Genomic DNA, 14,474 nt, shown 5'->3' with positions numbered 1-14,474 from the left:
TTTTTTGAAACTGAGTTTTGCTCTTATTGCCCAGGCTGGAGTGCAATGGTGTGATCTCGGCTCACTGCAACCTCTGCCTCCTGGGTTCGAGCGATTCTCCTGCCTCAGCCTCCCAAGTAGCTGGAATTAAAGGTGTGCACCACCACATCCGGCTAATATAGATGGTTACTTCTTGAAATTGCTTTGGTAAGATGTAAACATGGGGGAATACCTCTTCTCTTGAGGACACATCTCTGCCCAAATGAGTGATGCCAGTGTATAGAATGAATGATTCACTTATATTCTGTGTCCTTATCTTTGAGGAGGGCTAATTTTTTTTAACTACTTGTTGAATATGCAAGATTTACTATGAAAATTAATGCCTTTAGTGTGAAAGAGAAATTAGTGTTGAAATTGTTAGTGTTTCCAGGTGATTTTTTCTCCCTTCCTTCCTACTTCATTATGTAGCTTTTTTTTTTTTTAACTCCACTGTTACTTGGCCATCTGAATAATCATTCCTAAACCGTATTTTATTTGTACATTGTGTGTTATGGTACTTGTGTTAATGGTGTACTTTGAATACAGGTCTGTTTATTTTAAAAATCAGCAGTTGCTGACTAGATGAAGAAAACAATGATTGATTTGAAGGGGAAAAGAAAAACTCAGGTTAAAAAAGAGTCCAGACAAAGTGATTTAAAATGAAAACCACTTCAAAGCTCATTTGTGGTGAGAGTTAAAAATAAAGTTGGCTCCAGGTATGATTTGTGGAACTGATTGTTTTAGCATAATTGTTTTTGAACTAGCTCATTTTAAACTTATATTTTTAAAGTTACACTTTTAAAATGCTGGAGTCTGTTTTATAAACGTATACAGCCCCTGCTAACTTTTAGAAGAGTAGAGTGGCTTATTTCTTCATGTGTGTTTATTCTGGGCTGTCATCTGATGAAGTTACCAGTTTGTGGTCAGAAATTGAGAAAGAGGAGTGAGGAAACTCAAAATATTGACACATACACATCACCTTGCTGTGCATGAGAGTGCCCTTTTGGACTGGTTAGGAAACTAGCATTTGAGCATATTTGTTTAGCAGAAACTTTTTGTGTGTGAAAGTTATTTTTTTCCAGTGTTGTGACCACTTGAAATTTATTTGTTTTCTTTGTTTAAGACAGGGTCTTACTCTGTTGCTCAGGCTGGAATGCAGTGGCACAATCATGGCTCACTGCAACCTGGACCTCCCTGGGCTCAGGTGATCCTCCCACTGCAGCCTCCTGAGCTAAGTAGCTGGGACTACACATGTGCTACACCATGCGTGGCTGATTTTTTGTAGAGATGGGGTTTCTCCGTGTTGTCCAGGCTGATCTCAAGCTCCTAGGCTCAAGCAGTACGCTTGCCTCAACCTCTCAAAGTGCTGAGATTACAGGGGTGAGCCACCATGCCTGGCCTGAATTTTTTTTTTTAAGAACAAAATGCTAGGAGGCCAAGGTGGGCAGATCACGAGGTCAGGAGCTCAAGACCATCTGGCTAACATGACGAAACCCTGTCTCTACTAAAAATATAAAAGATTGGCCAGACATGGTGGTGGGTGCCTGTAGTCCCAGCTGCTCAGGAGGCTGAGGCAGGAGAATGGCATGAACCCGGGAGACAGAGCTTGTAGTGAGCGGAGATTGCGCCACTGCACTCCAGCCTGGGAGAGCGAGACTGTCTCAAAATAAAAAAAAAAAATGAATAAATAAAAAGGAAGAAACCAAGTGGATAGAGAGATGGAGTAAATACCCTAAATACAGGCCATGTATTTAATGGAAGATTAAGAGTATTATCTAGGGTAATTATGACTCTATCTTCACTGTAGAAAGGTTTTTTTTTTTTCTTCTTTTTTTTTTTAATGGATTCTCACTTTGTCACCTGGCTGGAGTGCAGTGGTGTGATCTCAGCTCACTGCAACCTCCACCTCCCAGGTTCAGACGATTCTCCTGCCTCAGCCTCCCGAGTAGCTGGGACTACAGGTGCATGCTATCACGCCCAGCTAATCTTTTGTATTTTTAGTAAAGAAGGAGTTTCACTGTGTTAGCCGGGATGGTCTTGATCTCCTGACCTTGTGATCCACCCACTTTGGCCTCCCAAAGTGTTGGGATTATAGGCGTGAGCCACTATGCCTGGCCAGAAATTTTTTTTTTGAGACAGAGTCTCAAGTCTCCAGGGCTGGACTGCAGTAGTGAGATTATAGTTCACTGCAGCCTTGACCTCCTGGGCTCAAGCAACCCTCCCACCTCAGCCTCCCAAGTAGCAGAAACCACAGGTGCCTGCCACTATGCCTGGCTGGGTTTTAATTTTTTGTAGAGATAGAGATCTCACTATGTTGCCCAGACTGGTTTCAAACTCTTGAGCTTAAACCATTCTTCTGCCTCGGCCTCCCAAAGTGTTGGGATTACAGTGAGCCACTATGCCCAGCCTAGTTTATTTCATTGCTATTTCTCCTCAATATTCCCAATCTATTTTCTAATCTTTTGCTTTATCAGAAAGATACTTATAGTGTTAGAATATTTTAGTTAAATGATTAAAATATAAGCTGAGGCAGGGTGCTGTGGCTGGTACCTGTAATCCTAACACTTTGGGAGGCCAAGGTGGTGGATCACCTGAGGTCAGAAGTTCGAAACTAGCCTGGCCAACATGGTGAAACCCTGTCTACTAAAAATACAAAAAAATTAGCTGGGCGTGGTGGTGGTAGCCTGTAATCCCAGCTACTCAGGAGGCTAAGGCAAGAGAATCACTTGAACCCCAGAGGCGGAGGTTGCAGTGAGCCGAGATCATGCCAATGCACTCAGCCTGGGTGACAGAGCGAGACTCCATCTCAAAATAAATAAATAAATAAATAAATAAAAATGTAAACTGGCATTCACTTCAAATAAAATGTTGTATATAATTAATAGAACTACCTTTACTTTAAGAACAATGAAACAGGATATTTTATATTTCTTTTAAGCATTAAGCAGCTTTAAGTTATACATAGTATTTGGTGTATTTTCTTTGTATTTGATATTCTGTCACCCAGGCTGGAGTGCGGTGGCATGATCTTGGCTCACTGCAACGTCTGCCTCCCGGATTCAAGTGATTCTTCTGCCTCAGCCTCCCAAGTAGCTCGGATTACAGGCTCGTGCCACCACGCCCTGCTAATTTTTGTGTTTTTAGTAGAGGTGAAGATTCACCATGTTGCTCAGGCTGATCTCGAACTCTTGGCCTCAAGTGATCCACTCACTTGGACCTTCCAAAGTCCTGGGATTACAAGTGTGAGCCACTGCACTGGCCTGATATTAAATCTTGCCTTCTGTCTCCTTTCTTAGAGAAATAAGAAACTTTTTGAGGCAATGATAAGTGCAGGTAGAGAGAGAAAGATTTTCCAAAAAGTTGCGTTGGTTAATGTGGTGATTTAGGACTGTATTTATGTCATTTACAAGGTTCTAAATTATAGACTAATGGGTAAAATATCTAGAATTGTCCCACATAGGGTCTACAGAGGATCCCTGAGAATCTGGAGACAATTTACAAAGAGTAAATGAATAAGGTCATGTATTGTTAATATGGGGAAATACAGATTTCCCTAAGTAATGTGAGAGTTAAACATAGGTTTTTCACAGGTGTCCTGTGCTTTGGAACCTGGGATTTAATTTTTGGAATACAGTGATTAAGAGCTTTAGGCATTGAACTCAGAAAAATTCAGGCTGGAGGTTTGAGAGCTATCTAGAAGAGTTTCTAATTATTGTGTTTTATTTAGTTAGTTAATTTTTTGTAGAGTGAAGGTCTCACTATGTTGCCCAGGGGGCTGGTCTTGAACTCCTGGGCTCAAGCGGTCCTCATGCCTTGGCCTCCGAAAGTGTTGGGATTAAGCCATTGCACCCAGCCAGAGTTCCTGATTGTTGTAATCAATAGAACACCTTTTTTTTTTTTTTTCTTAAGATGGAGTTTTTCTCTTGCCACCCAGGCTATAGTACAATGATGCAATCTTGGCTCACTGTAATCTCTGCCTTCCATGTTCAAGTGATTCTCCCTGGCTCAGCCTTGAGAGTAGCTGGGATTACAGGCACCTGCCACTACACCTTGCTAATTTTTGTATTTTCAGTAGAGACGGGGTTTCACCATGTTGGCCAGGCCAAGTGATCTGCCTGCCTTGGCCTCCCAAAGTGCTGGAATTACAGGCGTGAGCCACCGTGCCTGGCACTAGAACATCATTTTCTAATCAATTTCTGATCTATTTCAATCATATAATTGTTGCTTATTTAACAAACAATAATAAGTAACATTTACCATCTCAGGTGTAAAACTGTGTGCTTCCCATATATTAATCCTCACATACTAAGAAATGTGTCAAGTAGGGAGAAAGAAACACAGGTAAATCTTAAGCTTCAGATGTCAGTAAGGAAAATGCTGTTTAAAAATATAGGCATCTGCCGGGCGTGGTGGCTCACACCTATAATCCCAGCACTTTGGAAGACTGAGGCGGGCAGATCACGAGGTCAGGAGATTGAGACCATCCTGGCTAATATGGTGAAACCCTGTCTCTACTAAAAATACAAAAAATTAGCCAGGCATGGTGGCAGGCGCCTGTAGTCCCAGCTACTCAGGAGGCTGAGGCAGGAGAATCGCTTGAACCCAGGAGGTGGAGGTTGCAGTGAGCTAAGATCGCGCCACTGCACTCCAGCCTGGGCGACAAAACAAGACTTTTTTTAAAAAAAAAAAAAAAAAAAATACAGGCAACTGCCGGCGGGGCGCGGTGGCTCACATCTGTAATCCCAGCACTTTGGGAGGTCGAGGCAGGCGGATCACGAGGTCAGGAGATCGAGACCATGGTGAAACCCTGTCTCTACTAAAAAATAGAAAAAAAAAATTAGCCGGGTGCAGTGCGGGTGCCTGTAGTCCCAGCTACACAGGAGGCTGAGGCAGGAGAATGGCGTGAACCCGGGAAGTGGAGCTTGCAGTGAGCTGAGATTGCGCCACTGCACTCCAGTCTGGGCAACAGAGCAAGACTCCGTCTCAGAAAAATAAAAAAAAAAAATACAGGCAACTGACCGGGCGCAATGGCTCACACCTGTAATCCCAGTGCTTTGGGAGGCTGAGGCGGGTGAATCTCCTGAGGTCAGGAGTTTGAGACCAGCCTGGCCAACATGATGAAACCCCATCTCTATTAAAAATACAAAATATTAGCTGGGCATGGTGGCACGTGCCTGTAATCCCAGCTACTCAGGAGGCTGAGGCAGGAGAATCGCTTGAACCTGGGCGGCGCAGGTTGCAGTGAGCGAAGATCATGCCATCGCACTCCAGCCTGGGCAACAAGAGGAAAACTCGATCTCAAAACAACGACAACAACAACAACAACAAAGGGCACCTTAATGTGTTCAGGTGGTTATGCCAAATACAGACTTTGTAAGCTCTTGCTACCAGTTCCTCCTCTTCCCTCTGCTTTCAAACCACGGGGAAACTCAGGGCAGCCAGATAATACTACAACAGAATTTTCACTCTAGGGCATTGCTTGGGTTATTTTGATGTGTAGGAATTCCTTTGTATTGCCTAACATTCACAATTAATGTCATGATTTGTAGTTGAGCAGTCTTCTAATTACATGGAGAATTTATTTTATCTATTTATTACCAACTTTGGGGAGAATATTTTGGGAATGAAGATTTAAAAAATGACTTTAAAAACTAGACGCGATGGCTCACTCCTGTAATCCCAGCACTTTGGGAGGCCAAGGTGGGTGAATCATTTGAGGTCAGGAGTTTGAGACCAGCCTGGCTGACACGGTGAAACCTTGTCTCTACTGAAAATACAAAAATTAGGCCGGACGCGGTGGCTAACGCCTGTAATCCCAGCATTTTTAGGGGCTGAGGCAGGTGGATCACGAGGTCAGGAGTTTGAGACCAGTCTGGGCAACATAGTGAAACTGGTCTCTACTAAAAATAATTAGCTGGGTGTGGTGGTGTGCACCTGTAATCCTAACTACTCGGGAGGCTGAGGCAGGAGAATCGTGTGAACCTGGGAGGTGAAGGTTGCAGTGAGCCGAGATCGCGTCATTGTACTCCAGCCTGGTAACAGTGTGAGACTCTGTCTGGAGAAAAAAAGTAATACAAAAGACAAATGCAAAAATCAGCAGGGCATTGGTGCTGCACACCTGTAGTCCCAGCCATTCAGAAGGATGAGGCAGGAGAATTGCTTGAACCCGGAGGTGGAGGTTGCAGTGAGCCAAGATCGTGCCACTGCACTCCAGCCTGAGTGACAGAGCAAGACTCCATCTCAAAAAAAAAAAGACTTAAACGGGTAATATCGTTATTATATTTCTACCTGTCTTAATTCTTTATCCATTTGCTGTAGATTATAATGTTAGCTTCATGAATGAAAGATTATTTTTTTCCAGCTACTCAGGAGGCTGAGGTGGGAGGATTACTTGAGCCCAGGAGTTCGAGGCTACAGTGAGCTATGATGAAGCTACTGCACTTCCAGCTAGGTGACAAAGGGAGACTCCATCTCTAAAAAACAAAGATTCGATTTTTGATACACCATCTATTAATATATTATTTGAGTAAAAAGAAAGAAAGGAAAAGGTATTAAAAAGCATTAAGAATATGACTGCACTAATGAATTTAAGCTAAATCTTTTGTTGTTTAGAAGTGAAGTTAAAATCTCTTAAATATGAAGAAAAATTTTAATTGCTTGTAATATATAAGACATGTTATATACAGTCTTTCTTTCCTCCACACAGAGGTCTGATGCATTATTTACAAACAGTATTTATTTAAAAGTCATATAATAGCCAGGCGCAGTGGCTGACGCCTTTTTATCCCAGCTCTTTGGGAGGCTGAGGTGAGAGGCTGCTTGAGGCCGAGAGTTCAAGACTTGCCTGGGCAACATAGTGAGACACCCTCCCGCCTGGCCCCGCCTCTACAAAAAAAATGAATAAATACAGTACAGTACAATAATTAGGAACTCTTCTAGATAGGGTTTAAACTTCAGCCTAGGTTTTTCTGAGTTCAATGCCTAAAGCTCTTAACCACTACATTACTGTATTCCAAAAAATTAAGTCCTAGGTTTCAAAGTACAGATCAACTGTGAAAAACAAACAAAAATTTTTAGAGGTAGTATAATAGTAACATCATTAAACAATAAAATTTCCAAATCCTAATGTACCATTTAAATCAGTATTGTAATGGAAAGAACTGTAAAGTCTGAGTATCTGAATTTTTAATTTTGCTTGTCTTAAATTGTCACTAAACCTTTTGAACTTTACTTTTTTTCTTCATCATAAAAAGGGGTAGTATGAATAATATCTGCTTCAGCCTGTTTAATTCTAACAGTTCTATGAGATAATGGTGAGGAGAGCTGAATAAATTGTAGAGCTGTGCTAAATTAAATTGTAAGTTCTCTTGACTAAGTAAATTTCTTGAGTTGGAACTACACAAAAAGCATTGCTGGGTTCTCAGAAGTTAGGTTTTAGGTAGATCTAAGAATTTCTTAAAACCTTGTTTAACACCAGAAGGCTGGCTACCTTAGATATTTTTGTCCTGCCACTTTAATTTTTTTTTTTTTTTTTCAGACTGAGTCTTGCTCTGTCACCAGGCTGGAGTGCATTGGTGCGATCTTGGCTCACTGCAACCTCCAACTCCCTGGTTCAAGCAATTCTCCTGCCTCAGCCTCCTGAGTAGCTGGGATTACAGGCACGTGCCACCATGCCCAGCTAATATTTTGTATTTTTAATAGAGACAAGGTTTCATCATGTTGGCCAGGATGGTCTGTATCTCCTGACCTTGTGATGCACCCACCTTGGCCTCCCAAAGTGCTGGGATTACAGCCATAAGCCACCGTGCCCGGCCACCTTAATATTTTTAAGTGAAATATAGTATTTGAGGAAAAACTCAAAAATGAGATTTTTTTCAAAGTGCCTTATAATGATTGATTTGCTAAGACATTTTTGGAGAAAACTTTAAAATGTCCATGCCTGAAGTATTTACATTGTTTATTACATGTGGGTGTTTCCCTACTCAGAAAGGGCAATAGGAAGATTTGACTGCTTGGCCTTGCTAATAAGCAAAAGCATAGAGCCAAGGGATGGGGCAAAACAAAGTCATCCTTAACCCTAAGTTTTTCGAGCTGCTCCTTGACTCTCTTTTGGACAGAAGTTTTAAGACTTGTAGTTCTTGTACACTTAACTGCTGAGAAGCTTGCTGCATTAGTCAGAATCTAATCTCATTTTTCGGGAGAGTAGTTATGGCAGTACAATCCATTAGAAAACTTACGTAGGTGTTCTAGTATGGTTTACTTCTCCAGACATTGATAAAATAACGTTTTCACTCAAACATTTATGCCTCAGATTTAGCTTTAATGTGACAGAGGTACCTTAAAATATTAGGATTCAAATCTCTTAAAATGATACCCTAAGTACAGGTAGTAACTTTTTAATAATTGTAGTCTTTCCAGATTTGACTTGTCTCGAAGCTACTTCGTTGTACTTTGTATGTATGCTGCTCCCTAATAATCTTGCACCTTGAACATAGTTGTGCTTTCTTCTTTTTTACAAGATATGATAAACTGAAAAAAAACAGCAAAACTTTTGCAGGGTTTTTGAAAGTTTGCTAATTTACAGTTTATTAATCTGGTACTATTTATTCATTTTTAGAAATGCCTCTGAATGCAACAGTGCACTGAAATTATTTCTAGGGGTGGACTACAGGGTGAGGAGGCTGAAATGACTATGTGGAGTTGAAAATGCCTTTATCACAACCCTGTATTCTTCTGGGTTATGAGCATCAGAATAAATGATATAAGATTCCTGTGTAAGATCACTTCTCAGCAGTTTATTAGGAATTCCACAAGGAGGTAAACTGGATTTCTTTTTTCTTTTTATTTTTGAGACAGTTTTGCTCTTGTTGCCCAGGCTGGAGTGCAATGGTGCGATCTCAGCTCACTTTAACTTCCGCTTCCCGGGTTCAAGCGATTCTTCTGCCTCAGCATCCCAAGAGTGTTCCTGCCTGCTATATAATCTGTTTATAAGCCCCATGGTGCTTTGTGTAGATTGAGATATGAAGATTATGGAAATAGTGCTCAGAACTCTGCAGGCTGTCTAGAAATACAGTACACCTTTTTGCTTTAGCCAGCAGAATGTTTGTGAGTTCTCTGCTGAAGCCTGGGGATTGAGTGGTGGATGTTGTGCTTTTATCTGTCATTTGATTTGTTGCCTGAGGACAGAAGTGCAGTATTATGGGTCGGACTTGTGTCTTGCCTTACCAGTGTTTAGACTTTTTACAAGATAATGAATCTTTTTTTTTTTTTTTTTTGAGACAGAGTCTCGCTCTGTCACCCAGGCTGGAGTGCAGTGGTCGGATCTCAGCTCACTGCAAGCTCCGCCTCCCGGGTTCCCGCCATTCTCCTGCCTCAGCCTCCGGAGTAGCTGGGACTACAGGTGCCCGCCACCTCGCCCAGCTAGTTTTTTGTATTTTTTAGTAGAGATGGGGTTTCACTGTGTTAGCCAGGATGGTCTCGATCTCCTGACCTCGTGATCCGCCCGTCTCGGCCTCCCAAAGTGCTGGGATTACAGGCTTTAGCCACCGCGACCGGCCAATGAATCTTACTTCTTGAAAGAATAGGAGATGAAAATCAATGTCCTCCTGCTTCTGTTCTTCTCTTTCTTCATAGCTTTCCACTTGGCATATAGCAGAAAACTCTTGGCTATATTTGGTGCATTTTGTTGGTGGAATTCTTCAAGAATGCATTCTTGACTTTTTTTTTTTCTGAGTCTTGCTGTATCACCCAGGCTAGAGTTCAGTGGCATGATCATGGCTCTCTGCAGCCTCAGCTTCCCAGTTAAGCCATCCTCTCACCTCAGCCTCCCACCCCGTGGCCCCACCCCAATAACTGGGATCACAGGCCCATGCCACCATACCTGGTGTCTCCCTATGTTGCCCGGGCTGCCTATAAAACTTGACGTTCAACAATCTCTTGTTTTTATTCATTGAGAAATTGGCTTCATCCTTTTACTGAAATGGGAGAAGTATTATTTATCTTACTATTTTTTAAGTTAATTAATTATTATTATTATTATTTTCACTGAGACGAGTCTCGCTCTGTCACCCAGGCTGGAATACAGTGGCCCGATCTCAGCTCACTGCAAGCTCTGCCTCCCCGGTCCAAGCCATTCTCCTGCCTCAGCCTCCCGACGAGCTGGGATTACAGGCGCCTGCCACCACACCTGGCTAGTTTTTTTTTTTAGTAGAGATGGGGTTTCACCACGTTAGCCAGGGTGGTCTTGATCGCCTGACCTCATGATCCACCTGCTTCAGCCTCCAAAGTGCTGAGATTACAGACGTGAGCCACTGCATCCGGCCTACATCAATTCTTTTGAGGCAGGGTTTTGCTCTTGTTGCCCAGGCTGGAGTGCAATGGCGTGATCTGGGCTCACTGCAACCTCTGCCTCCTGGGTTCCAGCAATTCTCCTGCCTCAGCCTCCCGAGTAGCTGAAATTACAGGCACCTGCCACCATGCCCAGCTAATTTTTTTGTATTTTTAGTAGAGACAGGGTTTCACAATGTTGGCCTGACTGGTCTTGAACTCCTGACCTCAGATGATCCGCCTGCCTCAGCCTCCCAAAGTGCTGGGATTACAGGCGTGAGCCACCACACCAGGTTTAGAATCTAAACTACAACTAGCATTACATAGTTATGCTTAAGAACACATTTTTGGGGCTGGGTACGGTGGTTCACATGTGTAATCCCAGCACTTTAGGAGGCCAAAGCAGGTAGCTCACTTGAGCTCAGGAGTTCAAGACCAACTTGTGCAACATGGTGAAACCTTGTCTCTATGAAAAATGCAAAAAGTAGCCGGATGTGGTGGCACGTGCCCATGTTCCCAGCTGTTTGGGAGGCTGAGGTGGGAGGATCTCTTGAACCCGGGAGACAGAGGTTGTAGTAAGCTGAGATCGCAGCCCTACACTCCAGCCCGGGTGACAGAGCAAGTCCCTGTTTCCAAAAAAAAAAAGCATTTTTGTTTGGGGACATGGCCTCCAAATATTTTGAAATTGTTATATTTCCTGTAAGTGGAACTATTTTTTTCTCCATATCTGAAATCTTTTTGTTCCTGTACATTCTTGTTATTGTTATTATTATTATTATATTTTAAGTTCTAGGGTACATGTGCACAACGTGCAGGTTTGTTATGTATGTATACATGTGCCATGTTGGTGTGCTGCACCCGTTAACTCATCATTTACATTAAGTATATCTCCTCCCCCCACCCCACGACAGGCCCCGGTGTGTGGTGTTCCCCACCCTGTGTCCAAGTGTTCTCATTGTTCAATTCCCACCTATGAGTGAGAACATGCGGTGTTTGGTTTTCTGTCCTTGCGATAGTTTGCTCAGAATGATGGTTTCCAGCTTCATCCATGTCCCTACAAAGGACATGAACTCATCCTTTTTTTATGGCCGCATAGTATTCCATGTTGTATATGTGCCACATTTTCTTAATCCAGTCTATCTTTGATGGACATTTGGGTTGGTTCAAAGTCTTTGCTATTGTGAATAGTGCTGCAGTAAACATACGTGTGCATGTGTCTTTATAGCAGCATGATTTATAATCCTTTGGGTATATGCCCAGTAGCGGGATGGCTGGGTCAAATGGTATTTCTAGTTCTAGATCCTTGAGGAATCGCCACACTGTCTTCCACAATGGTTGAACTAGTTTACAGTTCCACCAGCAGTGTAAAAGTGTTTCTGTTTCTCTGCATCCTCTCCAGCACCTGTTATTTCCTGACTTTTTAATGATCGCCATTCTAACTGGTGTGAGATGGTATCTCATTGTGGTTTTGATTTGCATTTCTCTGATGGCCAGTGATGATGAGCATTTTTTCATGTGTCTGTTGACTGCCTAAATGTCTTCTTTTGAGAAGTGTTCATATCCTTTGCCCACTTTTTGATGGAGTTGCTTGATTTTTTTTTCTTGTAAATTTGTTTAAGTTCTTTGTAGATTCTGGATATTAGCCCTTTGTCAGATGGGTAGATTGCAAAAATTTTCTCCCATTCTGTAGGTTGCCTGTTCACTCCGGTGGTCGTTTCTTTTGCTGTGCAGAAGCTCTTTAGTTTAATTAGATACCATTTGTCAATTTTGGTGTTTTAGTCATGAAGTCCTTGTCCATGCCTATGTCCTGAATGGTATTGCCTAGGTTTTTCTTCTAGGGTTTTTATGGTTTTAGGTCTAACATTTAAGTCTTTAATCCCTCTTGAATTAATTTTTGTATAAGATGTAAGGAAGGGATCCAGTTTCAGATTTCTGCGTATGGCTAGCCAGTTTTCCCAGCACCATTTATTAAATAAGGAATCCTTTCCCCATTTTTTTGTTTTTGTCAAGTTTGTCAAAGATCAGATGGTGTAGATGTGTGGTATTATTTCTGGGGGTTCTGTTCTGTTCCATTGGTCTATATCTCTGTTTTGGTACCAGTACCGTGCTGTTTTGGTTACTATAGCCTTGTAGTATAGTTTGAAGTCGGGTAGCATGATGCCTCCAGCTTTGTTCTTTTGTCTTGTGGCAATGCGGGCTCTTTTTTGGTTCCATATGAACTTTGAAGTAGTTTTTTCCAATTCTGTGAAGAAAGTCTTTGGTAGCTCGATGGGGATGACATTGAATCTATAAACTATTTTGGGCAGTATGGCCATTTTCACAATATTGATTCTTCCTATCCATGAGCATGGAATGTTCTTCCATTTGTTTGTGTCCTCTTTTATTTCGTTGAGCAGTGGTTTGTAGTTCTCCTTGAAGAGGTCCTTCATGTCCTTGTAAGTTGGATTCCTAGGTATTTTATTCTCTTTGAAGCAATTGTGAATGGGAGTTCACTCATGATTTGGCTCTCTGTTTGTTATTGGTGTATAGGAATGCTTGTGATTTTTGCACATTGATTTTGTACCCTGAGGTTGCTTATCACCTTAAGGAGGTTTTGGGCTGAGACAGTGGGGTTTTCTAAATATACAATCATGTCATCTGCAAACGGGGGCAATTTGACTTCCTCTTTTCCTAATTGAATACCCTTTATTTCTTTCTCTTGCATGATTGCCCTGGCCAGAACTTCCAACACTATGTTGAATAGGAGTGGTGAGAGAGGGCATCCCTGTTTTGTGCTAGTTTTCAAAGGGAATGCTTCCAGTTTTTGCCCATTCAGTATGAATGGCTGTGGATTTGTCATAAATAGCTCTTATTATTTTGAGATACGTCCCATCAATACCTAGTTTATTGGGAGTTTTTAGCATGAAGAGCTGTTGAATTTTGTCAAAGTCCTTTTCTGCATCTGTTGAGATAATCATGTGGTTTTTGTCTTTGGTTCTGTTTATATGATGGATTACGTTTGTTGATTTGCGTATGTTGCATCCCTGCAAGGCTGGTTCAACATACACAAATCAATAAACGTAATCCATCATGTTTCTGTACATTCTTTTGCATTCTACATGACCTTATGTAGAAATATGTTTAAAAACACATGTTTACATTTCTTCTTTTTTTTTTTTTTTTGTATTTTTAGGCTGTGTTGGCCAGGCTGGTCTCGAACTCCTGACCTCAGGTGATCTGCCCATCTCAGCCTCCCAAAGTGTTGGGATTACAGGCATGAGCCACCATGCCCGGCCCATTTTTACATTTCTTGAGTAGGAGCCCTGTAGTGTAAAAGTCCCTTTTATTTTCAGCAGTGTATGTTTAGGACAAATCGGTTGTGTGAGTAGGTAGGAAATATTTACCATTTACTGTGACAGAACAGATGAACAAGAATGTGTTTGGTTTTATTTGTAATATAAAACATCTATGAAGGGAAATGCCAAACAATAGTAGTAAATCAAACTTTGGAAATACCTCTGACGTAGAATTCTATAGTAGCTTTAATTGGGTATTATTATCAGCTGGTCTGTTTGGGATTTGTTTGACGAACTGTTACATGACTTTGACTGCCAGCCAACCATTATCCTGGCTGCTCCTTAGCTGACTGCCAGTCAACAATTACTCCATGCAGATTCTATAGTTTTTCCACAGTTGTCAGTGTTCTAGTCCTGAGTATAGTCTTTTGGCATAATGTGGTTCATAAATGACTGCACTGATAACTTTTGTGAGAACTCACCACTTCCCAGATAGCCCAGATACCATATGTTACTCATTCAGCAAATATCTCTTAAGAGCTTGCCAAATGCTAGATACTTAAAGGCAGTGGGGCTTATAAGGGTGAACTGAACTTAGCTTCTTGGAGCATACTGCCTAGTGGTATAGGCAGACAATAATCATTGAGCAGGCAAATACCTAATATTATTTCAAATGGTGATGAATTATTATGAAAACCGTAAAGCTGAGTAAAGAGAAGATGATGGAGAAGGGCAGGATACACTTGAACCAGGGTGGTCAGGGGAGGTCCTGTTTGTTAGGTAACGGGCCAGGCCATCATGAAAGGTCTTGTAGGTCACCGTTAAAGAATATGAGTGCTGATTTGAGTGTAATAA

At 41.8% G+C, this 14,474-nt stretch overlaps 1 protein-coding gene across 2 annotated transcripts in view; it reads left to right on the top strand.

Annotated features, from left to right (window-relative positions):
• Window positions 1-14,474, top strand: part of RAF1 (Raf-1 proto-oncogene, serine/threonine kinase) — a 90,920-nt gene that overhangs the window by 16,418 nt on the left and 60,028 nt on the right. The gene's annotated exons all lie outside the window — the stretch shown is intronic.

The sequence above is a fragment of the Colobus angolensis genome, unplaced genomic scaffold (assembly GCF_000951035.1).
Source record: "Colobus angolensis palliatus isolate OR3802 unplaced genomic scaffold, Cang.pa_1.0 Scaffold34, whole genome shotgun sequence".
Classification (NCBI taxonomy): Eukaryota; Metazoa; Chordata; class Mammalia; order Primates; family Cercopithecidae; genus Colobus; species Colobus angolensis.
The sequence above is the reverse complement of the archived record's forward strand: the minus strand, read 5'-3'. Positions and strand labels throughout refer to the sequence as shown.